This window comes from Chiloscyllium plagiosum, unplaced genomic scaffold, assembly GCF_037043375.1.
Source record: "Chiloscyllium plagiosum isolate Xiang-an unplaced genomic scaffold, Cpla_swu_hap1 HiC_scaffold_16, whole genome shotgun sequence".
Taxonomy (NCBI): Eukaryota; Metazoa; Chordata; class Chondrichthyes; order Orectolobiformes; family Hemiscylliidae; genus Chiloscyllium; species Chiloscyllium plagiosum.
Window position 1 is genome coordinate 53341144 of NW_028270154.1, and position 25124 is coordinate 53366267.

General features: G+C 42.4%; 1 pseudogene; it reads left to right on the forward strand.

The window, feature by feature from the left end:
• The first annotated feature begins 1739 nt into the window (after positions 1-1739).
• Positions 1740-2533, forward strand: LOC148147539 (uncharacterized; annotated as a pseudogene).
• Positions 2534-25124: the final 22591 nt, after the last annotated feature.

Sequence of the window (25124 nt, forward strand, 5' to 3'; positions counted from 1 at the left end):
AAAGAAAAATAAACCAAACAAGTTCTGTTTATTCAAGACACCAGGCCTGAAGTTTAACTCCTGATGATGATTCCACAGATGATTTGTCACCTGGGAAGACTGTCATGTTTAGTCAGATAACAGAAGTTGGCTATTAAAGAGATGAGTTCCTTGGAATTAATTCCAGCAAGTCTGGAAAAGACTTTATGCTAAAGCAGATGGCAAGTATTGAATGGTAACTGGGATATCATGGAGGAGGTGATAAGTCTGTCAGGGAGTAGTCAGAATTTGGATTAGTTTTAAAATTATGTTTTCTCTGGAGAAACAGTTTGGCTGTTGATGGAACAACATGAAAATTTGCAAGTTCTCCACCTGACCTTGCATCAGCAGCTCTTCAAATCTCAGAGAATAAAAAAAATAAATTTAGATTTAGATTAGATTAGATTCCCTAAATTATAAATGTTACTTCCTTTATCTAAGTGGACTGTAATGGTGACCCTGATCAATGTCTTCAACAAACTAACCAAGGAGCCATCATCTATTCCTGTAGAACAGATCATGAAGACCACTCAAGTAATCTGGCCAATATCTTGTTATTTTTGTTTATTTCTCCCTTAATTGTGTTTGCTTGCATGAATGGGGCTGAAAAGAAAGGTTTTGGATTTAAAGCATAGACCAATTAGATTAGTTCATTGTTTATTTCTTCTCTGTTAAAGTTACTATATTGTTAATAAATTACTGAAATCATTTGTTTAAGATACTGTTATGAAGATATGGATGTACTGTACCTTTAAGAACTATCTGACAGCAGCAAGTGTTCTCAACAAGATACAATGTAACATGTGGTCCAGCAGTTAGTGTAGTTGGTTGCCTGGAGACAAAGACAAATTTGAATTAGGCCAATCAGTTTAAATTATACACCAAGAAATACAAAATTCCATTTGAATTTAGAAGATTTACAATCTTAAAAGCCAGTGACATAATCCGATGCTTTGGAGTATAAGACCAGGGAAAATTGAACAGCTGGGAGGACAACTGCCACGCCACCAGCATGTAGAGACTGTCTGAAAAATAGCTCTCTTAAAGGTACCTTTATTGATCTGTGACCTGTGAAGCATAATTCCTAAGAAGAAGAAAAGAAGACTCAGGAAGATCCAACTAGAAGATTTGACAGCTGGCTGGTTTTGAAAACTTGAATTTTTGGTAAATCTTAATGGGGGGGGGGGGGAATTTATCAGACTAGTATTATAGAAGGGAAGATAAAAGATAGGTTAGAGGAAGGAGTTGTAAATAGTTGTTAGTTAATTATTCTCTGTTATACTTTAAGAAATAAAGTTCTTAATTTTTATTTTAAATAGTTCTTGGCCTCTTGGATTTTCACAGATTACTGCACAGGATAAATCTTGTTTGTGTTGGTGCTTTAAATGAAGCAGGAGGGTTTACCCTGTGTCATAACAGTTATGACATGGGCAAACCCTCCTGCTTAATTTGAACCAGTAAAACAGAAAAGATTTATCCTGGATGTAGGTTTGCATGCTGAGCTGGAAGCTTCATTTTCAGATGGTTCATCACTATACTAGGTAGCATCATCAGTGAGCCTCTGGATGAAGCACTGGTGGCATGGCCCGCTATCTATTTGTGTGTTTGGGTTTCCTTGGGTTGGTGATGTCATTTCCTGTGGTGATGTCATTTTCTGTTCATTTTCCTGTTGAAAAAAACTTCAGAAATCTGAAGGAACAACTAAGACTGCCTTTTAAAGAATGAAACCAGATGGATCCAACACACCATGCTTCTATGGATTACCCAAAATTCACAAACCAGGAGCCCCCCTCAGACCCATACTCTCGCTACCTGGAACACCAACTTACAAATTGGCCAAGGAGATAAACCAAAGACTAAAACACTTAGTAGAAGACTCACGACACTCCATCCATTCTACTCAAGAACTCCTGAAGACCATCAAAGACATCAAGATAGAACAGGATGAAATAATGGTCTCCTTTGACTTAACAGCCCTATTCACATCCACCAGCATAAACCTGGCTAAGGAAACACTGACTACACAATTAGAACAACCAAAGACACATATACCAAAAACCATCAACCTCATCAGCAAGGACAGTATCGTCAAGTTAGTGGACCTATGCCTTACCACCCACTTCATCTTCAAAAACAAAACTTCCAGATAAACCAACAGAACACCCATGTGATCTCCATTATCAGTGTTCTTAGCAGAGGCAGTAATGCGGAGACTCGAACAAACAGCTCTGCCAACCATCCAACCCAAACTTTGGGTCCGCTATATGGATGACACATTTGCCATCACTAACTGAAACAAATTAGAGGAAACCTTCAAGACCATCAACAATAAAACCGGCATAAAATTCACTAAAGAAGAGGATAACAACAACGAACTACCATTCCTAGATGTGGCAGTAAAGTGAACAGCCAATGTGGAACTTCAAAGCAGTGATTGCAGGAACACAGCACTTACTAACCAAATACTGAACTGCAGAAGCAATCATTCCCACATCCACAAATGAAGCTGCATTAGAACATTATTTCAATGAGCCACCACACACTGCGGCATAGAGGAACTACAAAGAGCAGAGGAAAATCACCTATACAGTATATTCAAAAAGAACAGGTACCCAATGAACACAGGAGAAAGTGAGGTCTGCAGATGCTGGAGATCAGAGCTGAAAATGTGTTGCTGGAAAAGCGCAGCAGGTCAGGTAGCATCCAGGGAACAGGAGAATCGACGTTTCGGGCATAAGCCCTTCTTCAGGAATGAGGAAAGTTTATCCAGCCGGCTAAGATAAAAGGTAGGGAGGAGGGACTTGGGGGAGGGGCATCGGAAATGTGATAGGTGGAAAGAGGTCAAGGTGAGGGTGATAGGTCAGACTGGGGTGGGGACGGAGAGGTCGGGAAGAAGATTGCAGGTTTGGAAGGCGGTGCTGAATTCGATGGATTAGACTGAGACAAGGTGGGGGGAGGGGAAATGAGGAAACTGGTGAAATCCGAGTTCATCCCTTGTGGTTGGAGGGTTCCTAGCCGGAAGATGAGGTGCTCTTCCTCCAACCGTCGTTTTGTTGTGGTCTGGCGATGGAGGAGTCCAAAGACCTGCATATCCTTGGTGGAGTGGGAGGGGGAATTGAAATGTTGAGCCACAGGGTGGTTGGGTTGGTTGGTCCGGGTGTCCCAGAGGTGTTCTCTGAAACGCTCCGCAAGTAGCCGGCCTGTCTCCCCAATATAGAGGAGGCCACATCGGGTGCAGAGGATGCAATAGATGATGTGTGTGGAGGTGCAGGTGAATCTGTGGCGGATATGGAAGTTTCCTTTGGGGCCTTGGAGGGAGGTGAGGGGGGAGGTGTGGGCGCAAGTCTTGCACCTCCTGCGGTTGCAGGGGAAGGTGCCGGGAGTGGAAGTTGGGTTGGTGGGGGGTGTGGACCTGACGAGGGAGTCACGGAGGGAGTGGTCTTTACGGAATGCTGATAGGGGAGGGGAGGGAAATATATCCTTGGTGGTGGGGTCCGTTTGGAGGTGGCGGAAATGACGGTGGATGATGCGCTGAACATGGAGATTGGTGGGGTGGTAGGTGAGGACCAGTGGGGTTCTGTCCTGATGGCGGTTGGAGGGGCGGGGCTCAAGGGCAGAGGAGTGGGAAGTGGAAGAGATGCGGTGGAGGGCATCGTCGACCACGTTGGGGGGGAAATTGCAGTCCTTGAAGAAGGAGGCCATCTGGGTTGTGCGTTTTTGGAACTGGTCCTCCTGGGAGCAGATACGGCGGAGTCGAAGGAATTGGGAGAATGGGATGGCGTTTTTACAGGGGGCAGGATGGGAGGAGGTGTAGTCCAGGTAGCTGTGGGAGTCGGTCGGTTTGTAGTAGATGTCCATGTTGATTCGGTCGCCTGAGATAGAAATAGAAAGGTCGAGGAAGGGGAGGGAGGAATCTGAGCCTGTCCAGGTGAATTTGAGGTCGGGGTGGAAGGTGTTGGTGAAGTGGATGAACTGTTCAACCTCCTCGTGGGAGCACGAGGCGGCGCCGATACAGTCATCGATGTAGCGGAGGAAAAGGTGGGGGGGTGGGGCCAGTGTAGTTGCGGAAGATGGATTGTTCCACATATCCTACGAAGAGGCAGGCATAGCTGGGGCCCATGCGGGTGCCCATGGCTACTCCTTTCGTTTGGAGGAAGTGGGAGGATTGGAAAGAGAAGTTGTTCAGGGTGAGGACCAGTTCAGTCAGTCGAAGGAGGGTGTCAGTGGAAGGGTACTGGTCGGTACGGCGGGAAAGAAAGAAGCGGAGGGCTTTGAGTCCTTCGTGATGGGGGATGGAGGTGTACGGGGACTGGATGTCCATGGTGAAAATAAGGCGCTGGGGACCGGGGAAGCGAAAATCATGGAGCAGGTGGAGGGCATGGGTGGTGTCCCGAATGTAGGTGGGGAGTTCTTGGACTAAGGGGGACAGGACGGTGTCAAGGTATGCGGAGTTGAGTTTGGTGGGGCAGGAGCAGGCGGAGACAATGGGTCGGCCGGGGCAGTCAGGTTTGTGGATTTTGGGCATGAGGTAGAAGTGGGTGGTGTGGGGTTGTGGGACTATGAGGTTGGAGGCAGTGGATGGGAGATCCCCCGAGGTGATGAGGTCATGGATGGTCTGGGAGATGATGGTTTGGTGGTGGGGGGTGGGGTCATGGTCAAGGGGGCAGTAGGAGGAGGTATCTGCGAGCTGGCGTTTGGCCTCAGCGGTGTAGAGGTCGGTGCACCAAACTACTACCGCGCTTCCCTTGTCTGCTGGTTTGATAGTGAGGTTGGGGTTGGAACGGAGGGAGTGGAGGGCTGCACGTTCCGAGGGTGAGAGGTTAGAGTGGGTGAGAGGGGTGGAGGAGTTCAGGTGGCGGTTAATATCACGGCGGCAGTTGGCTATGAAGAGGTCGAGGGCAGGTAGGAGGCCAGCACGGGGTGTCCAGGTGGATGGGGTGTGTTGGAGGTGGGAGAAGGGGTCGTCAGAGGGTGGGCGAGAGTCTTGGTTAAAGAAGTAGGCGCGGAGGCGAAGGCGGCGGAAGAATTGTTCGATGTCACGCCGCGTGTTGAACTCATTAATCCGAGAGCGTAGGGGAATGAAGGTGAGGCCTCTGCTGAGGACTGATCTTTCATCCTCAGAGAGGGGTAGGTCTGGAGGGATAGTGAAAACACGGCAGGGCTGGGAGCTAGGACCTGGTGTGGGGCTGGAGCTGGGTGTGGGGGCGGGGTTAGGTCTGGGGGCGGGGACGGGGATCGGCGTGGGGGCGGGGTTAGGCGTGGTGATGGCGATAGGCGAAGGGGCGGGGTTAGGCATGCAGTCGGAGATCGGCGAAGGGGCGAGGTTAGGCGTGGTGACGGAACTCGCTGGGGGGGCGGGGTTAGGCGTGGAGATCGGCGTGGGGGCAGAGACACATGCGGCGTTGTGGGCGTGTAGGTTAGTGACGTCACTGGGGGCGGAAGTGGCTGCGGCGACCACAGAGACAGAGGTATTCCCCATAGCCGCGGAGGTCGCGAATCTGTCGGCGATTGTCTTCATGGCGATCGCGGAGGCAGTTGCCTGGGCGGCGATCGCGGAGGCGGTTGTTTGGGCGCCGATCGCGGAGGTTGCGAGGTCGGTGGGGGCGGAAGTGACGTCATCGTCGTCATGACGTTGTCATGACCCAATGAACACAGTCCACCGATTTCTCAGCAACAAACCCCATCAAGCAGACAAAACATCCAGAAACCCCAGCCACTCTCCCCTACATCAAAGACATCTCAGAAATGACTGCCAGGCTACTCAGACCTCTTGGCATCATGGTAACCTACAAACCCACCAACACACTAAAACAGCAGCTAATAAACTTGGAAGACCCTATACAGACAACAAGCAAAACTAATGACATTTACAAAATACCTTGCAAGAACTATAACAAAAACTAGATTACATTAGATTACTTACAGTGTAGAAACAGGCCCTCTGGCCCAACAAGTCCACACTGACCCACCGAAGCATAACCCACCCAGACCTATTCCCCTACATACACCCCTTCACCTACCACTACGAGCAATTTAGCATGGCCAATTCACCTAACCTGCACATTTTTGGATTGGTGGGAGGAAACCGGAGCAAACCCACATAGACACGGGGAGAATGTGCAAACTCCACACAGTTAGTCGCCTGAGGCAGGAATTGAACCCAGGTCTCTAGCACTGTGAGGCAGCAATGCTAACCAATGTGCCACCGTGCCGCCCACTATATTGGACAAACAGGCAGAAAGCTAGCCACTAGGATACATGAACATTAACTAGCCACAAAAAGACATGACCCACTCTCACTAGTATCTTTACATACAGATGAGGAAGGACACCACTTCGACTGGGACAACACATCCAATATTCTAAATTCAAACTTGATTGGAATTTCCTAGGACAAGGAGAAAGTGAGGACTGCAGATGCTGGAGATCAGAGCTGAAAATGTGTTGCTGGAAAAGCGCAGCAGGTCAGGCAGCATCCAAGGAGCACGAGAATCGATGTTTCGGGCATGAGCCCTTCTGCAGCTACAAATCTTCTCAAAACTCATTAAGTTTTATCCTGTGTAGTAATCTGTGAAAGTCCGAGCGGCCAAGAACCATTTAAAGTAAAAGTTAACAACTTTATTTCTTAAAGTATAACAGAGAATAATTAAATAACAACTATTTACAACTCCTTCCTCTAACCTATCTTTTATCTTCCCTTCTATAATACTAGTCCAATAACACCCCCCCCCCCACCCCCCGATTAAGATTTACCAAAAATTCAAGTTTTCAAAACCAGCCAGCTATCAAATCCTCTAGGTGGATCTTCCTGTGTCTTCTTTTCTTCTTCTTAGGAATTATGTTTCACATGGATCGATAAAGGTACCTTTAAGAGAGCTTTTTTTGGGCAATCTCTACATGCTGGTGGTGTGGCAGTTGTCCTCCCAGCTGTTCAATTTTCCCTGGTCTTATACTCCAAAGCATCGGATTGTGTCATTGGCTTTTAAGATTGTCAATATGCTAAATTCAAATTTGATTGAAATTTGGTATTTTTTGGGATATAATTTAAATTCGATTCTGGCCTAATTCGATTCTGTTTTTGTCTCCAGACAACCAGCCACAACTGCTGGACCACATACTACATTGTATCTTGTTGAGAACACTTACTGCTGTCAGATAGTTCTGCTGGCTTTTAACTTTCATCTTCATAACAATTGTTATTCAAAAGTCTGGTTGAGAACCATTGGGATCAACAAAATTGATTGAGTGTTATGATTTTATAGTGTTTCAAAATACAGAGTTAGAATTGCTGATTTGTTTTGGCTATCTTTCTCTCTGTCATAACAATTCACTGCAACATCTTGTTATATAGAAATCATATTTTCCTATCTCAATCATTAAATAAATTTAGGTAAAGCAGATTATTGGATTATTCTTAGCAAATTTGCTGATGATACTAAGCTGGGTGGCAGGGTGAAATGTGAGGAGGATGTTAGGAGATTACAGGGTGACCTGGACAGGTTAGGTGAGTGGTCAGATGCATGGCAGATGCAGTTTAATGTGGATAAATGTATGGTCATCCACTTTGGTGGCAAGAACAGGAAGGCAGATTACTACCTAAATGGAATCAATGTAGGTAAAGGGGCAGTACAAAGAGATCTGGATGTTCTTGTACACCAGTCAATGAAGGTAAGCATGCAGGTACAGCAGGTAGTGAAGAAGACTAATAGCATGCTGGCCTTCATAACAAGAGGGATTGAGTATAGAAACAAAGAGGTTCTTCTGCAGCTGTAAAGGGCCCTGGTGAGACCACACCTGAAGTATTGTGTGCAGTTCTGGTCTCCAAATTTGAGGAAAGACATCCTGGCTATTGAGGGAGTGCAGTGTAGGTTCACGAGGTCAATTCCTGGAATGGCGGGACTACCTTATGCTGAAAGACTGGAGCGACTGGGCTTGTATACCCTTGAGTTTAAAAGACTGAGGGGGATCTGATTGAGACATATAAGATTATTAAAGGATTGGACACTCTAGAGGCAGGAAACATGTTTCCGCTGATGGGTGAGTGCCGAACCAGAGGGCACAGCTTTAAAAATACGGGGTAGACCATTTAGGACAGAGATGAGGAGAAACTTCTTCACCCAGAGAGTGGTTGCTGTGTGGAATGCTCTGCCCCAGAGGGCAGTGGAGGCCCAGTCTCTGGATTCATTTAAGAAAGAGTTGGATAGAGCTCTCAAGGATAGTGGAATCAAGGGTTATGAAGATAAGGCAGGAACAGGATACTAATTAAGGATGATCAGCCATGATCACATTGAATCGTGGTGCAGGCTCAAAGGGCAGAATGGCCTACTCCTGCATCTATTGTCTATTCTGGATTAGTGGTGCTGGAAGAGCACAGTAATTCAGGCAGCATCCGAGGAGGACTCCACCGCCGCTCCCTCACCACCAGACGCCTGGAGGAAGAACGCCTCATCTTCCGCCTCGGAACACTTCAACCCCAGGGCATCAATGTGGATTTCAACAGTTTCCTCATTTCCCCTTCCCCCACCTCATCCTAGTTTCTAACCTCCAGTAACTCGACCTGTCCGGACTTGTCCGACCTGCCCAGCTCCTTTTCCACCTATCCACTCCACCCTCTCTTCCCTGACCTATCACCTTCATCTCCTTCCCCACCTACCTATTGTACTCTATGCTACTCTCTCCCCACCCCCACCCTCCTCTAGCTTATCTCTCTATGCTTCAGGCTCTCTGCCTTTATTCCTGATGAAGGGCTTTTGCCCGAAACGTCGATTTTGCCCTTCCAGCACCACTAATCCAGAATCTGGTTTCCAGCATCTGCAGTCATTGTTTTTACCTATTGTCTATTGTCTATTGTAATGCTTTCACCTCCATACCCTAACGAGAACAAAAAACATTTTCGACCCATCTGCCATGCTAGTTTAATCGCAGGGAGTTAAACCAACATGACAGAAGGGTGTGAGACACACAGAGCATTAAAAAGGAGAAAAAAATCCAGCAAGAGCACTCAAGAAAGAAGTAGTCAGGTATTGGATGGGATCAAGCTAAGACATGATAAGGTGGAAAGTTTAGGAATCAGCAAGACTGAGGTTAGTTTTGGAACCAGGACAAGGAGAAGTCTAAAGTTTAAAAGAACATATTTAAATAGTGGAGAGAGAATTTTAGTGGGGTGACAATGGAATTGGCTCAATTAAATTGCAATCATTGACTGGTAGCAAATTTTAACTGAGCCATGGACTGCCTTTAAAACGGGGATTATTTCTTTATTTGTGTACAGTTGTGGTGCATTCCTTCAAGGAGGAAATGTAGGACAAACAGAGACAGAGCTCCCTGGATGACAAAGGAGATAGAGGAAGATGGAACAAAAGAAACAGGCTTATGATTGAGGTCAAGTTGAGAATAAAAGGGAAACAAGGTTAAAAATAAAACAATCAGAGAAGTGAAAAGAAAGTATAGAAAACAAAAAAAAGACCAGTTAAACATTAAAGAAATTCAAAAGTATTCTGTGGGAGAAGGATAGTAAATGTGACTTTTTGAGGCCAGTTAGAGACCAAAAAGCGGCTTAGGTTCTACTAATGATGTTTTTTAGAAGTTTGGTAATGATATAACTCTCATGAGTGTCACAAAAAAACTCATCAGGTTCAGTATTGTCCTTTAGGAGAAGAAATATCTTATCCTTATCAGCTTTGACCTACAAGTGACTCCAGACCCACAGCAATGGGCGGCACGGTGGCACAGTGGTTAGCACTGCTGCCTCACAGCGCCTGAGACCCGGGTTCAATTCCCGCCTCAGGCGACTGACTGTGTGGAGTTTGCACGTTCTCCCCGTGTCTGCGTGGGTTTCCTCCGGGTGCTCCGGTTTCCTCCCACAGTCCAAAAGATGTGCAGGGTCAGGTGAATTGGCCATGCTAAATTGCCCGTAGTGTTAGGTAAGGGGTAAATGTAGGGGTATGGGAGGGTTTCGCTTCGGCGGGTCGGTGTGGACTTGTTGGGCCGAAGGGCCTGTTTCTACACTGTAATGTAATCTAATCTAATGTAATCTAATCTAATCAATGTAGCTGACATTTAACTGCAATTAGGAATGGATAAAAAAAAAGCTGTTGTTACCAAAAATGCCACATCCCATGAGCAAAACAAGAACTAAATAACCATTTGGCATTTATCTTTACACAGGAAGGAAAGGATGCTGACGAAGTCAGAAGATAGAAGTTTTCAGATGATGCTGTTTCTCACACCTCCACTGAGGAAGATAGGGTGCATTCCTGCCTGATCACAACTGCCTTGCAGCCATTTACTGCACCATGGATGAATTGGCTGGAAATGGAATTTGCACTTATCACTCGAGAAAACCTCCCACCTCAGAGAGCTCACACACAATTATTTCCTCTTGCTTGAATCATTCTAAATTTGGTAACCTTGCTTTTATTTATTTCCAGTCAATGAATATAAACTGGCTGTGTTGAAGTCCTGTGTGCTGGATTTGTCTTGTGATGGTAGTGAAAAGGGGCATTGAAGAATAAATTCTGACTGAAGCACTGAATTATGGGCATGAGAACATGAGGGCAGGATGGGAAGGTTATGGTCAAACCGTACATGTTTGCTATAAATCTGAAAAGTAATTTTAAACTGTGTTGGAGTTTTCAAGGAACCGTTCTCCATTTTTTCAGTGACCATAAATATGCCGCCTTCTCTCCAGCATTTGAAATTGATAAGGTGTTCAAGCCAACTCCCAGTGTCTGTTTCTCCAAGCATAACTTTGAAGATAGTCCAGAGAGAATATATCTGGTGATGGCTTCAAATAGGACAGTGATGGAATTAAAACCTGGTATTACCTTACATGGCAGACAGTCATAGCCAGGAAAAGGTATAAAGACTTCAAGAACAACTCAGGAATACAGCCAATTAGAGTAGTTAGATTATCTATTCCAGACTTGCCATGAGATCTGGTGATGGATTAACCATCTGAGACAGACCCTGGTTTGTAGAATTTCTAAGCAGGCAGTGTAATTGTGACTATGTATGACTGTTTAGTAACTTAACAAAGGTTTACTGCATTAAGTGGAAAGGAATTAAAATTGCCCTGTGCCATTGATATCTGGGCCAGAATGTTTAGACCAAATAAGAAGATTTTATGAAATGGATGGATAGGTGCATAATCTAGAAAGGAGACCAGTCTTCGAAGTAGTTAGCATTTATAAATCGGGTTGGAATACACATATGTATGATTAGCTGAAAGGGTTTTGGTTAGTAATTAAATCTTATGATTTAAAGCCATTTTTACTGGAAATTGCTTAAGGTCTCACTGGAAACCTGGCTAGAGAAATCCTTACTGTTAGATAACGTGGATTATTTTGGATAAAAGGCACAAGAAGCAGAGCCTCTGAATTTTATTTTAAGACAGAGGTATAAAGATACATTACAAACAAGGGCGCAAAATACTATCAGGAATAGGTGGGAATGTGGAATAATCAGATCAGCAATGATCTTGTTGAATGGTGGAGCAAGCTCTTAAACTCTTTCTAAAAACTCATATCTCAACCAGACTGGTTACACTTGACTGACTGGTTGATTATAATGAGGGAAGGTATCTACCCTACTCGAAGAAGCATTAACAAGATTTGTTTTAAACATTGCAAGGCATGGAAAAAGAAGAAACCTTTCTTACAGATTCAGGCTCCAGGTCCAGGTGATGGGATGTCAATAACATTGGTCCTTCTGCAAATTCACAATAGCTACCCTTTGAGTGAAGGAATAACTAAACCTTTTCTGTAGATCTTCCTCCAAGTTCTTTAATGGTGTACTTTTTAACCATTAGTATTTCACCATGAACATTGAACTCTTTACTCCCACTTTTACCCATTCCCCAATGAGTCACTTTGGCTAGGGGCATTACTCTAATACAGTTCTTTTAACTCTCTTAAGGATTATAAAGAATGAATGGCTTCCATATCATGGTTTGGCAGGGTGGCTACAAGGTAGAGTGGAATGATGGTTTCTCTGTAGGCAAGCAATGTTGTAAAACTAAAAACTATTTTCTCATCAACCTGTTCAGAGATGTTATTACACATGTGGCACTTGAACCTGGGCCTCTTTACTCAAAAGTAGCGATACTACCACTGCACCACAAGAGCCCTCTAAAATGTTAAGAATGTTGTGTGCGTAACCAGCTCGCTACACTGTATGAGTTGCAGCTCACAATGACGGTTACTGCCACTATTCTCTTGAAGTCGGAGAGACTACAAGGTCTACTTCATCCAGCACACTTGAAAAAGAAACACTTTCCGGTCTAACTAGAAGAGTCTCTTGCAGTTAGCAAGATAAAGTTTATTGCAAGTAAGCAATGAGTTATAGGTTACACAGGCATGATGGACATTATTACAGATACTATGAGGAGAACCAAATGTTAGGTCACACTCTCTGAATTCTAAGCAGTTCCACCGACGAGTCCATATCACATCATGATAATGAATGATGCTTATTGTCTTTCTCAGCATTAACTCTTTCAGTCTCATATACAACAAGAATATTTCTGAACTTGGTATCAGGCAGTAGAAATGCATCATTGTCAGTAAGGGAATATACTTCTGGACTGAGATTTATAAGAAGATCCCGCATTGGATGGCAAATTGGATTAATTCCTCATGTATTTCTAAACTTTTTTGACAAAACAGCAGATTTATTCTGCAGGTGATCTCCATTCTTAATAGGACTTGCTTCTGCACGATAACATTTTGTGAACTTTCCGTGAAAAAGAGACCTTATATTCCATCAATATATTTCTTTGTTGTGTCAAATGCATGACAGGATTAGCTGTCTCTGCAGCAGATTTTGGTAAATCTGCTGTAACTTTTTTCTTGTTCATTCTCTAAGGCATGATTGCACTGAGTGGTTGCCAATAGCTGAGTGTTTAGATCAGCAATCTCTTTAAGGTGGTTAGACTGCTAGAAGTCTTGTTGAACTTTGACAAATTCAAGGTCATTTTGGTGCTCATCGTTAAGCCTTGTCATGGCATTCTACCTAGTTCAGTGCTTTACAGTTTGATTCTTCCATTGATGACAAAAGAAATCCAGAATGTGCGTGGCACATTGTTAGCCATTTGTACATTTCAACTGCTGGTGATGCAGCTCAATGATTTCTGAATGCTTGATTCAGTTTGGATGTAAGCATAGCATTATTGTATGGACGACTTTTTAGAAGCTCTTTGTATTTGTTGAACTTTATTTCGATTGGCCATTTCCTGAAGTTTTCCTCTTCCTATGCTAAGTTCACATTGATGATCTTTGTGCATGATTGTAATGACACATCACATATAGTTACCTTCTGCCAATGCAAGTAGCTAATTAATCTACCCTGCCTGAAGATTTAATGTTCATAAATCTGCATTGGAGTTGGGAGCTCTCTTTCTTGCTTGATTGAAAATTTCTTTCTAACTTCCTAATTCAAGACACTGCAGAAGGTATAGTCACTTTGCTAGCTATCTAATGTTTTGAAGCTTCACTTGTTTTCATTAGTGATTAAGTTCCTACAAGGTCTTATTCTAGCTTTAAATCAGTTTTCTGATTTATACTGTACCATACGCATACCAGAATTTATCTTGCTTATTGGGTTCAAAAAAGACTTACAAGGATTATGCCAGGTTGGAGGATTTGAGCTATAGGGAAAGGCTGAACAGGCTGGGACTGTTTTCCCTGGAGTGTCGGAGGCTGAGGAGTGACGTTATAGAGGTTTACAAACTTATGAGGGGCATGGATAGGATAAATAGACAAAGTTTTTTCCCTGGGTGGGGGAGTCCAGAACTAGAGGGTATAGGTTTAGGGTGAGATGGGAAAGATATAAAAGAGACCTAAGGGACAACTTTTTCACGCAGAGGGTGGTGCGTGTATGGAATGAGCTGCCAGAGGAAGTGGTGGAGGCTAGTACAATTGCAATATTTAAAAGGCATTTGGATGGGTATATAATAGCAATGGTTTTGGGGGATATGGACCAGGTGCTGGTAGGTGGGACTAGATTGAGTTGGGATGTCCGGTCAGCATGGACAGGTTGGAGCGAAGGGCATGTTTTCGTGCTGTACATCGTGCTGTACAGACTCTATGACTCTATGATTGCTAAAATCTTGCAGTGGGCCTGCCATATTCCCCAGGAATAATTGGTGCTTCCTCATGGTGTCCTATACTACTGGGAAAACTGTAGATGAGGATGTTTAATATTTTGTGCTGCTGTAGCATCTATGACCATATCTCTCTCTTGCCATTTGCAACGTTGCATAGCTGGATTGAGTTGCTGCCAATGGGATTCCTTAATGGCATTGATTGAACCTTATTTCCTCATGCACCTGCTGGATTTTCTGAGTGGTCATTCCTTCTCTATCTATTTAAGTACTTCCAATGTATTGCTGTGCTCTCCTCACTGTGGTCAATTGACATTTTCTTGTTGCTTGCCATGTGCTCTACTATAGGCTTTCACCTGTGCTTTTTCAGCTTTTCAACTGACTTCCCCTCTCTGTGGTTTGGTCCCTAGAGGAACCCTGAGGTTTATCACTTGCTGGACCCTATCATTGCTGAGCATCTTTTCAGGTATTTACCCCAGTTCTGGAGTCAGATCGCAGTGTGGCCTCACGTTGCACCTATTATGTCAAATTGACACTTAGCTTCACTTCAGGCTCTTTTACCCACTTGGCTCCATTCCTATGGATCTGGTCACTGTTGTTACCAGATAGTACAAAGAGGTCTGAACATTAGCAAGCTTCATATAACCAAGGCATGATAATAGGGTATCTGTTTCCAGAACCATACAGACTCAGACTTCAGTTCCATATGCTCAAATGTCACTATGATATACCGCCTTTCACACACATTCAGGAACTATTCTTTGGGTTCAGTTAAGAATTAGGCACAAACACTATGTTGAAAGTCTCAAGTAACTCTCTAAACTTAACTCAGCTTATCCTTCAACAATAACATCAGGGTCTGGGGACTCTAAAGTGGCCCATGTGCTCAGGTCAGAATTGCAGTCCTGAGTAGTATTCTGCATTGATTAAGTCTGGGACTGGGCTGGGCTCTCTGTGCTCTGGTTCAGTAATGAGGGCAATGTGCTCAGGCTGGGGTGGGGACCCAGAAAAGAAGTAGTACTCAGACCTGTGATCGCCATCCCTGACCCCGCACCCCCACCCACAGACACTCACAGACAATCACCTGCAGACCTAGCAGGTTTACGTGCTGAGGTTTCATCCCATCACTGATCTCAAATTTAATTTGATGCACATAATCTTCCAAAAGATTTATATAAACGGCAGTTGACAGACTTAACAATAAATTTGAAGTCCAAGAAATAAAAGGGAAAATTGCAAGAAGTTGTGGAATACCAAATTATTTTTATGAATTGCAGAATAGTTTTTGAATTAAAACAATTTTCAAATAAAGGAAAGGGGGAACTTGCATTTACAATGTACCTTCTGCATCTTCAGGATATCCCAAAGAACTGACATCCAATTCAGTACATTTGCCAGTGATATAATATGAAAGTATAGCAAGGTCTCACAAATAGCAGAAAGAAAATAACCAGAGCATCCATTTATTGATGGTTGAACAATAAATATTGAGCTGGCCATTCAGAGAACACTCTTGCTTCTCTTTTAAATAATGCCATAAGATCTTTGCTGTTCAGCTGAAAGGTCAGTTCATAGACCATAGATCATAGAACCCCTACAGTGTGGAAACAGAAAATTTGGCCCAACGAGTCCACACTGACCCTCTGAAGAGTAACCCACCCAGACCCTTTCCCCTACCATATTACTCGTCATTTACCCCTGACTAATGCACCTAACTTACATATCTCTGAACACAATGGGCAATTTAGCATGGCCAATTCATCTAACCTGCGCATCTTTGGATTATGGGAGGAAAGCGGATAACCCCGGAGGAAATCCATGCAGACACGGGGAGAATATTGTTTTTATTTAATCCAAAAGTGGCACCAAGCCAAGATTGACACAATGTATGGCAGACAAATTAACATAAAAGAAAAATAAATTTAATATCCCCCAGGGGAAATGGCAAACAAAATTTAATTGAAAGGATGTAGGGCATTATTTTAGTTTGTTGGTGTTGCTCCTCAGTTCTTTATTGAAGATTGTGAAGGGGAAATTAGACTTTCTGAATGATAAAAAGGCTCTGCACATGGTGTGTATCAGAGCAAACAGATGTTTCTGACAGTAAAATAGGTTGATAATGCATTAACAGCTGATAATGGTTATATGCCTGATACACAGCCATATTGTAACAGCAGTAAGAAGGGGACTTGCAGTGCAGTGGTAATGTCCCTACCTCTGGCCCAGAAGATTGGTTTCAAGTCATGTATCAGAATATAATGGCAACGAAGGTGTGTCATAACATATCCAAAAAGCTTGTTTTAAAGCTAGTAAACATTCTGAACATGAATGCTGAATTATTATTATCAGTTTAGGAGAGCATTAAGTCAAAATAAAAACAGTTTATGGCAAGAATAAAGCAACTGAATTATGAAAAAAAACAATGAAGATAAACTGTTGTCCAAATACAAGTTGTTACAACCCACTTGGGATAATGGGTTGATTCTCATGTCCCTGGGATGCTACAAAATTGACAATCTATCAAAGCATTCAAAATACTTAATTTCCTCTTCTGGAATCAAATGTGGTGCCTTACTGGAGTAGCGCGCTGGAAATCAGACCTTACTACTTATCACAAACAAATTAATTCTATCTACAGACAAACAATTATGAACAGTTGATATTTTATGCTATCAAACCCATAAATAGACAGACACAGAAAAAAAAAATTGAACTAATAAAGGGAGGGAAACACAAGGAAGGTTCAATGATTCCCATCAACAGGGTTTGCTAAGACTTTTGTGTTGTCAGGATTTGCTGCTTGTTGATCTCTCTCTCTCTCTCTCTCTTCCACTTGTTTTCAGGAAGAATACAGCAACTGGTTCACAACTTATAAATTTTCTAATTTATTGGTTAAAAGCAAGGTAATGGAAAATAAATTGGCCTTCTTCAGGCTTTAGGTCTTTTTTACTGCACAAAGGCAGAACCTTCATTGCTGGCAGGTGCAAGATCTCTGGCTTTCTCTTTCACATCCACAAATTATTCAGCCAATCACATTGATGTTGCCAGGCAGAAGGCCTATGACATTGATTTGTGGAGTAGCACCAGTTGTCAATCAGCTGCTTGTTGTCAACTCAATCTCATTTTATATACAGTTCCTGACTCCAGCTCATCTGCAACTAAATTTCTTCAACTGGTTGAAAAAAACGAAGGCATAAACCACTCTGACAATAAATGTTGGCAGCTTGCTTTTAAAAGGTACAGCAATCCTTTCTACAATGTGTGCCCAATCACTGCACCCAGTGTGGTCTACTCTACACTGGAGAAACCAAAAGTAGACTGGGTACCCATTTTGCACAACACATCCGTTCTGTGCGCAAGCATGACTCTGACAAACCCATAGCCAGTCATTATAACGCAGCATCCTGCTCACATGCCCACTTGTTTGTCCTCAGCATGCTGCATTGATCCAGCGAATCAGCGCAAACTGGAGGAACAACGTCTCATCTTCATATTGAGCACTTTACAACCGCCTGGACTGAATATTGAGTTCAACACCTTCAGGCTGTGAACTCAGTCCCATTTCTTCCCTTTTTTTTAAACTTTATTTGTTGCCTTCTCTGTCACCATGTCCTCTCTCCCCTCCACCCATTCCACTGGGGCTGTCTGTTCTTCCCAGTCTGTCAGTTAGACACACCATTGTTCTTCCATTCTCACATTCTCCAATCACTTTCTCCACAGAAATCACCCTCTCCACCACATTTGCATAAATGCTGTCTCCTCCAGATGTCACGTTAGCTCTGAAAATAGAGTCATCTGGACTTGAAACGTTAGCTTGTTCTCTTTCCACGGATGCTCCCTGACTCACTGTGATTTCCAGCAGTTTTGTTTTCAACCCTTTCCACAATCCTTGGGTTTTACAACAATGGTTTTCCCATTTCAATTCACAATTAAAAACACAACAAAATAAAAAAGATACAGTCCTTACTCAGGTTAACAGAAAGCACTGACCCATTTACCGTACTTCACAAAAAATATTATTTGCTATTCATGAATGAACAGCTGTGAGCAACAGCATATGGTTCTATGAGTCAAAATTCTAACCCCCTTTTAAAGTCCTTATGCACATATACAGGCAGACACAGAGAAATGGTATTGGTTTTATGGGTAGAAGGAAAAAAAACTAAGAACCACAGTTCAATAACACCAGGTGACAGTGTTGCCGAGATAACTTCCTGTCCTTTAGCTTCCTTTCCCAGGTTTTATCCACTTTCTCTTGCAGGGCAATTGATGCACTAACTACAAAATCTTTTAGTTACTGGTTAAAGGCAACAGTTTACAGCAACTGGTGGAAGAAAAAAAACTGCATATCTTTTGGCGTCAGGTATTTTTGTTGCAGAGTGAGAGAAAAACACACAACACCTGCCCTTCCCATAGTCTAATGGCTTCTCACTGTATTGTTCTCACCAAAGCTGTTTGTTTGTCCAGGAACGAATCAGAGAGTTGTTGTCAGGGTGACGATCTTTGATTAGAGCCAAAAAAACTGCAGATGCTGGAATCCACCTCCTGATGCTACCTGGCTTGCTGTGTTCTTCCAGCGTCTGCTTGTCTACCTAGGGTGATGATCTTTATCATATATGACAAGTCACGCTTGCCAAATCCAATCAGCTATTTGTGACAAATCAAATCTCAGGCTGGTGCTCCAGTACCTACAAACAGCTTTCCCACCCTGCCTGACCAAAGCAACAGTGAAAACACCACACACAATGAGTAACTTGTTTTTAAAAGTGCAGTAATTCCTTCCACAGTTCTTTGATTTCAAGATGGCTGTTTCCTTCCCCTTCTAATCCACAATCAAAAGTACAGAAAATGAAATGATACCTTCTTAACATTGCTCAAAATATTCAAAATATTATTAGGATGAAATTTGTTGTAAAATTGGTAATGATACATGTTTTTATCAAAATGCAAGTAGTCCTGGAAGTAATGTGGTTTAGGTGTGTAACACAAATCTCTTGGCCTTACAATGTGCGCCCAATCACTGCACCCAGTGTGGTCTACTCTACACTGGAGAAACCAAAAGTAGACTGGGTTGATTTATGACACTTCAGTATTTTGCTTCTATAAAAGTCACCTTGCCTTTTGCTTCCTTTTAATTTTTAAAAATGTGCTGCATATGCACATTAGTTGCTCGTTAAACCCCCCGCAGAAAGTTAGGGCTGTTAATTAAGACTCGAATACATTTTTAAGAGCTTCACAATTTTCAGTAAAATGCTAATTAACTGCTTTGGCAAAGAAAAGAGTGTGTGCTGATATCATACATCCGGTGTTACATTTCAACTGAACATGCTCAGCTTTGAATGTTTTTTAAAAATGTGCGTGCACTTATACAATATAAAGCTGCAGCATAAGAAAGTTCTATTTTATTGAACAATATTTTCTCATCTTCTCATCTTCCTTTTAAAAAAGAGTTTGTTATTTTAGCTTTGTATCATTCTTTATTTCTATTTATTTCTGAGATTTCACTCCTACTGTACATGCCCCTGGGTGTCCAACAAACGCAGCAGTAAATAAATAAATTAAACTGTTAAATCTCATTTCTGAATGCAGTAAATAGTTCTCAAAGATTTTTTTAAAAATATTAAATTTAACATTAATTCATCCATTTTAATTAACCTTCTATTCCCATTTTCCTTAAATTCTCAAATCTCATTGGCTCAGAAGTTGGACTATTGGTCCCCCCATTTATTTGCCCATTGTTCACACGATGTCACCTCACACTGTAGGAAAGTTACAGCACAAAAATATTCTGAGCTGAAGGCTGCAGAAATTCAAAAAAAGGCCTAACTTAACAGCTTAAGCTGTAACCTGTTTTGCTGTAGCAAGGTTTGGCTTATAAAGAAAACTTGATTACATTTCTTTAAGAAAACGTCTTCCTAAGCAGTAAAGCTGTGTAGCAGGAGCTGTGCATTGATTGTTCACTGAGACCAGGCAGGATCATTGAATAAGATGCAAGACGGGGGACAGAGCGTGTGTGCAGGAGGGTTGTACTTGTATGAAGAGTGTGGTAGCAAGCTGTTTAGTCTACAGGTATTTTAAAAATCCTCAATGATTCACGAGGTTATGCTCGCCATTTTAAAAAGTGAGGATTTAAATTGGCTTCGCAGCTGTTAACATGCTGAGCACATATCCACAAACCCATAATCTCTTGTTCTGATTGTACCAGGGTTGATACAACCCACACTTTGGAATGCCTTACTTTAATCCCTTTCTTAGAGTCAAAAACCTATTGATCTGGGTGTGGAATGCACTCAATAGGGAAGTGTTCATAATCCTCTGGCATAAATCACACACCCAAGATCCTGAGCCAGTGGAAAATCCTCCAGTTGTGATAACACCTCAAAATTGATATATGTTGACTGCAAGAAGATGTATATGTAGTCAATGGCACCTTGCAAAATGGACAAGTCTGCAATTTTAACTAAGGCATGGGAATATTCTGACTGCTTTTCTCTGCCAGTGAAGAATGCAGTCTATTCAGATGTCTAAGAATACCAAACCTCAGTGACCTCTCTTCTGCAACAGTGAGTGGTGTTATGGACCAGGCCAGACCCCCTCAAAACATTTCAAGAAAGTAGGCCAGATCCTAACTTTTCCAGTTGTTTTAAGCAAGTGTAACGTGGATATTCCAGGAGGGACGCAGTTGGTCAACCCATGTTATTTTAAACAAAACAGAATTTATTTACAAGCTTGCCAAATGAAACACAAACAATAGGGAACAGGATATCGAATAACTTAACCTATCTGAAAACCCAACAGATTATCCCAACCAATACATGCAACAATCTTACATTCATTTGCTTCATCCAAGGCACTGATATATATTGTCAATAATTGTGTCCTCAGATGTTGATCCCTTTGGCACTCCACTAGTTACTACGAGCAATACAGGTTGCTATCATGAAAATGCACATCACCCAATCCCAACTTCTGTTCAGTAATCAATGTTCTATTCTTAAAACTTGTTTTGCAACTGATGAATTTGTCACCTCAGTTGTCATGGTGATATTTGTATCCGTGCATGCTGACAGACCAATAACATCTGTTTCAATGATCTAAAAGGTTTCAGATGTCTTCCTGAGGAACTATATTGTCATTGAAGACAAATAATACAAATGCTTTGGGTGTCAGACCTGTTGTATGTAACTAACTTTTCTTGTGTGGACTGCATCACAGTGCTCCAGTTTCCTGAGTACATCTCATGTGAGATGCGTAAAGGGATGATATTTGCACTTGCCCAGTCAATCATGGTATATAGCATATGATGTCCATTCGTTTTTGTGTATGTCATTTGGATAGAGGTAAAGGCTTCAGCATTTTAGACAACATTGACGTGATATGTTTTTCACACGTACTGTTTGACTGAAATCTGCAAGCTGTAAAAATGCAGTTACATGTTGGAATTTTGTGACATGGTTGTGTGCAATGAATAGAAAATGAAACATCTTTGATATTGTAACTTGCTTAACCCTTTCTTCACTTTGGGTTTTTTTACAAATTGTAGTCAATGTCCTCTTGTACAACATAGCTTGCCTATTGTCAGAAAATACTGAACACCATCTTAGTGGGTGAGGCAAGGCACACATCAAACAGGACCTTAATGTTTCACTGAATGTGTTGATGGGCTGCAATAATTGTTCTACATCTGTAGACTCGGATTTTTTACTGGACTGCTACAATGGCGTCAAATTTGCATCCTTCCTTTGGGTTTGTCCAGAAGTGCTTTTGTGAAGGATTTGATGGGTATTGATGCAATGACCAGATCCTTCGGGGCAGCACGGTGGCTCAGTGGTTAGCACTGCTGCCGCACAGCACCAGGGACCCGGGTTCAATTCCCGCCTCTGGCAACTGTCTGTGTGGAGTTTGCACATTCTCCCCGTGTCTGTGTGGGTTTCCTCCGGGTGCTCTGGTTTCCTCCCACAGTCCAAAGATGTGCAGGTTAGGTGAATTAGCCATGCTAAATTGCCTGTAGTGTTAGGTGCATTAGTCAGGGGGGAATGGGTCTGGGTGGGTTGCGCTTCAGAGGGCCGGTGTGGACTTGTTGGGCCGAATGGCCTGTTTCCACACTATAGTGAATCTAAAAAAAACTGCCCATCATGCTTTGAGAGCTATACGCTAGCCCATAAAGTAATGAGTGATTCTTTTTTTAAACAACAGAAAATAGAAGATAGAAATCATGTTTTTTTAAACAACATGAAGATAGACATCAAACATCTCACCATTGACTGGCAATCCATCACAATCTTCATTGTATAACTTCATGCTCTATAACAACAATGTAAGAACTTACATTTCACTGCCATGCATTTTTATTTGGCTTTTCTCCTCTTTCCTATTACTGCAGCTTTAAAAGGTCACTGTCTCATTTTAAAAAAGACTTGCAGGCTTATGCTTGGAGGTGGCATTGTATTTAAGAAGTGTGTGTTGCAGTGACGTGAATGCTTTTTCTTTTTATCTTTATGCCTTTTCCAAGGGAGAAAATGTTGGAACCAATCAACAAATCTGCACAAGTAAGACTTTTCATGTGTAAATCTTATTTTTCTTGGTTTTTTTTTGTTTTTTTATCCAAGGATTGATTGAATTAGTTGGTTGAAGCTGTCTATTGGCACCATTCAAAAGCTGTTTTTGGCTGGCCTCAGAGCTATCCTGAGGCAGTAAGCTGGTATTTAATTAGAAGAAAGAAAACAAGCTACAGTACTCTATGCTTCAGTATAGGATTGTAGCCTTTAGTTGAGGTTCAGCACTTTGGTTATAGTTGCAATTTCAGCTCTGAACGTGGACAGGGATAGATGACTGATAGGTAAAGACTTTTCATAACAGCTGTACCGGTCTCACCTTTCAGCCGTTAGCCTCCACAACATGTTACTACAAGCTGTCACAATTATCACTATAACACCTACTTGATGCCGTCTTGATGTCATTTGGAGTTTTCCATTTATTCATCTGTAGAATATATACCACAGCAAGTCTGGTTTTGTTGAGACAAATGTCCTAAGTTTGTTCACAATGCTAACTATTTAAATGGCTCCAAAGTCATGCTTAGATATGTAGTTTGGTCTCTTACTTACTAATATTAATGTATACCATATACACATGACTGACTAAATGAAGATACTGCTCTGACTCCATTACACAGAGAGGGTGAGACAAGTACCTTTATAATGAAACATCACCTGTTGTGATATCAGGCAATGATCTTAAGATTACAGGCCTATCTGGTCTGTATTGTGTGCCATCCTGCAGTCCTCCTGTGGAAAGGGCTTTTATTCATCTTCTTCCACCTGGTCCCAGAAACTTTTCTTGTTCTGAGTCACCTCTGCTCATTTGTCCTATCATGCATTGGTCTGAGGAGATGTACATTTCTGCATTCATATGTGCAAACATTTGTTTTGTGCAGAATCCTACACATTACAGCCAGGGTCCTATCATTTCTTATGCACTTCAGCAACTTTATGTAACAGTACATATCACTAAACACTTCCTCTAACTCAGCAACATCAATCAATGAGCAACTGATGATTGATCCTTCAACATAATGCTGTTGTGATTCATTGCTTCTGCTGAAGGCTTGGTCAGTCATGCGAGGTTAAGATACAACATTAGTGGAATGTAAAGGTCCAAATTGGCAGTGCTGGCATCAAATAAGCATTACACATTGATCCACACATCATTCTGCTTATTCTATACACTTCCATTGTATACTAGAGTCATGTTTCTTCAACATGAGCTGGCTATAATGCAATTGAAGAATTTAGACCATTATTTGCTGAACACAAACTTTCTTTACCTGTATTGGCTATAATGCGATTCCAGTCTCATTGGCCTAAATAGTCCTGCTATTATGTGATCTTCTTATAACGTGGATTTCACAGGAATGGAACCATTGCATTATAACAGGTTAAAAATCACACAACACCAGGTCATAGCCCAACAGGTTTATTTGGAAGCACTAGCTTTCGCAGCACTGCACCTTCATGAGGTGGTTGTGATTTTGGAGCTGTGCTCCAAAAGCTAGTGCTTCCAAATAAACCTGTTGGACTATAACCTGGTGTTGTGTGATTTTTAACTTTGTACACCCTAGTCCAACATCGGCAACTCCAAAGCATTATATCAGAACAGATTGTACCCATGCCAACTCTGTCCTCCCCAAGAAGGCATCCAGTGCAGTTCTTGGCAGAAGTTCTGGTGCCTGTTTCATCAACGTGCTTTAGAACCTAAATTGGCATATTGAAAACTATTGGTTACTAAGCAACTTATTATGTGGACTGGGACTTTAAGTCACTCTGAATTGACTTTTTTCAAAGAAAGTACAAACAGCATATGGAATAGGGGAAATTCCCTGCTCCCCACCCTGGTGTAAAAGTCAGGGGTGAGCTGCCCCTGCTTGGCTGCCTGTTAAATAGCTTGAGATGAAAGTTCTACCCCTATCAGGGAGAAGTCAGCCAATCAAGTTGAGTTCATTGATCCAGCAATGCCTCTAACAATAACCGCCATGGCATACAAGCAGTCCCAATATTGAGTGAACTGTGATAGAACCATTCATTCTTGATGAAGGGTTTTTGACTGAAACGTCGATTTTTCTACTCCTCCGATGATGTCTGATCTGCTGTGCTTTTCCAGCATCACACTCTTGACTGTAATGGAAACATACTCAAACATAAGTCTGGAGATTGGTTGGATTCAGGCTATCAAGCCCCAGTGAGGTGGATAGGTATCTGAGGTAGTCATTATTGGGAAACATAGGCATAGGGAACACAATTGGAGACCATCTCCCCCCATCTAGCCTCCAGTCAGTCAGGGCTTAGTTGGCAGTCTGGATATTTTATATCAGCTTCCCTTGCCATGGGGAAATCCCAGTGACTATGAAAGAAGGCCCATAAGGTGGCTATTGTAGATAAGTGCATTCTTCTCAGCCATGGTAAAGTACAGTAGGGTTGGGCTGCGGCAGGTTGGCAATCAAAATGGT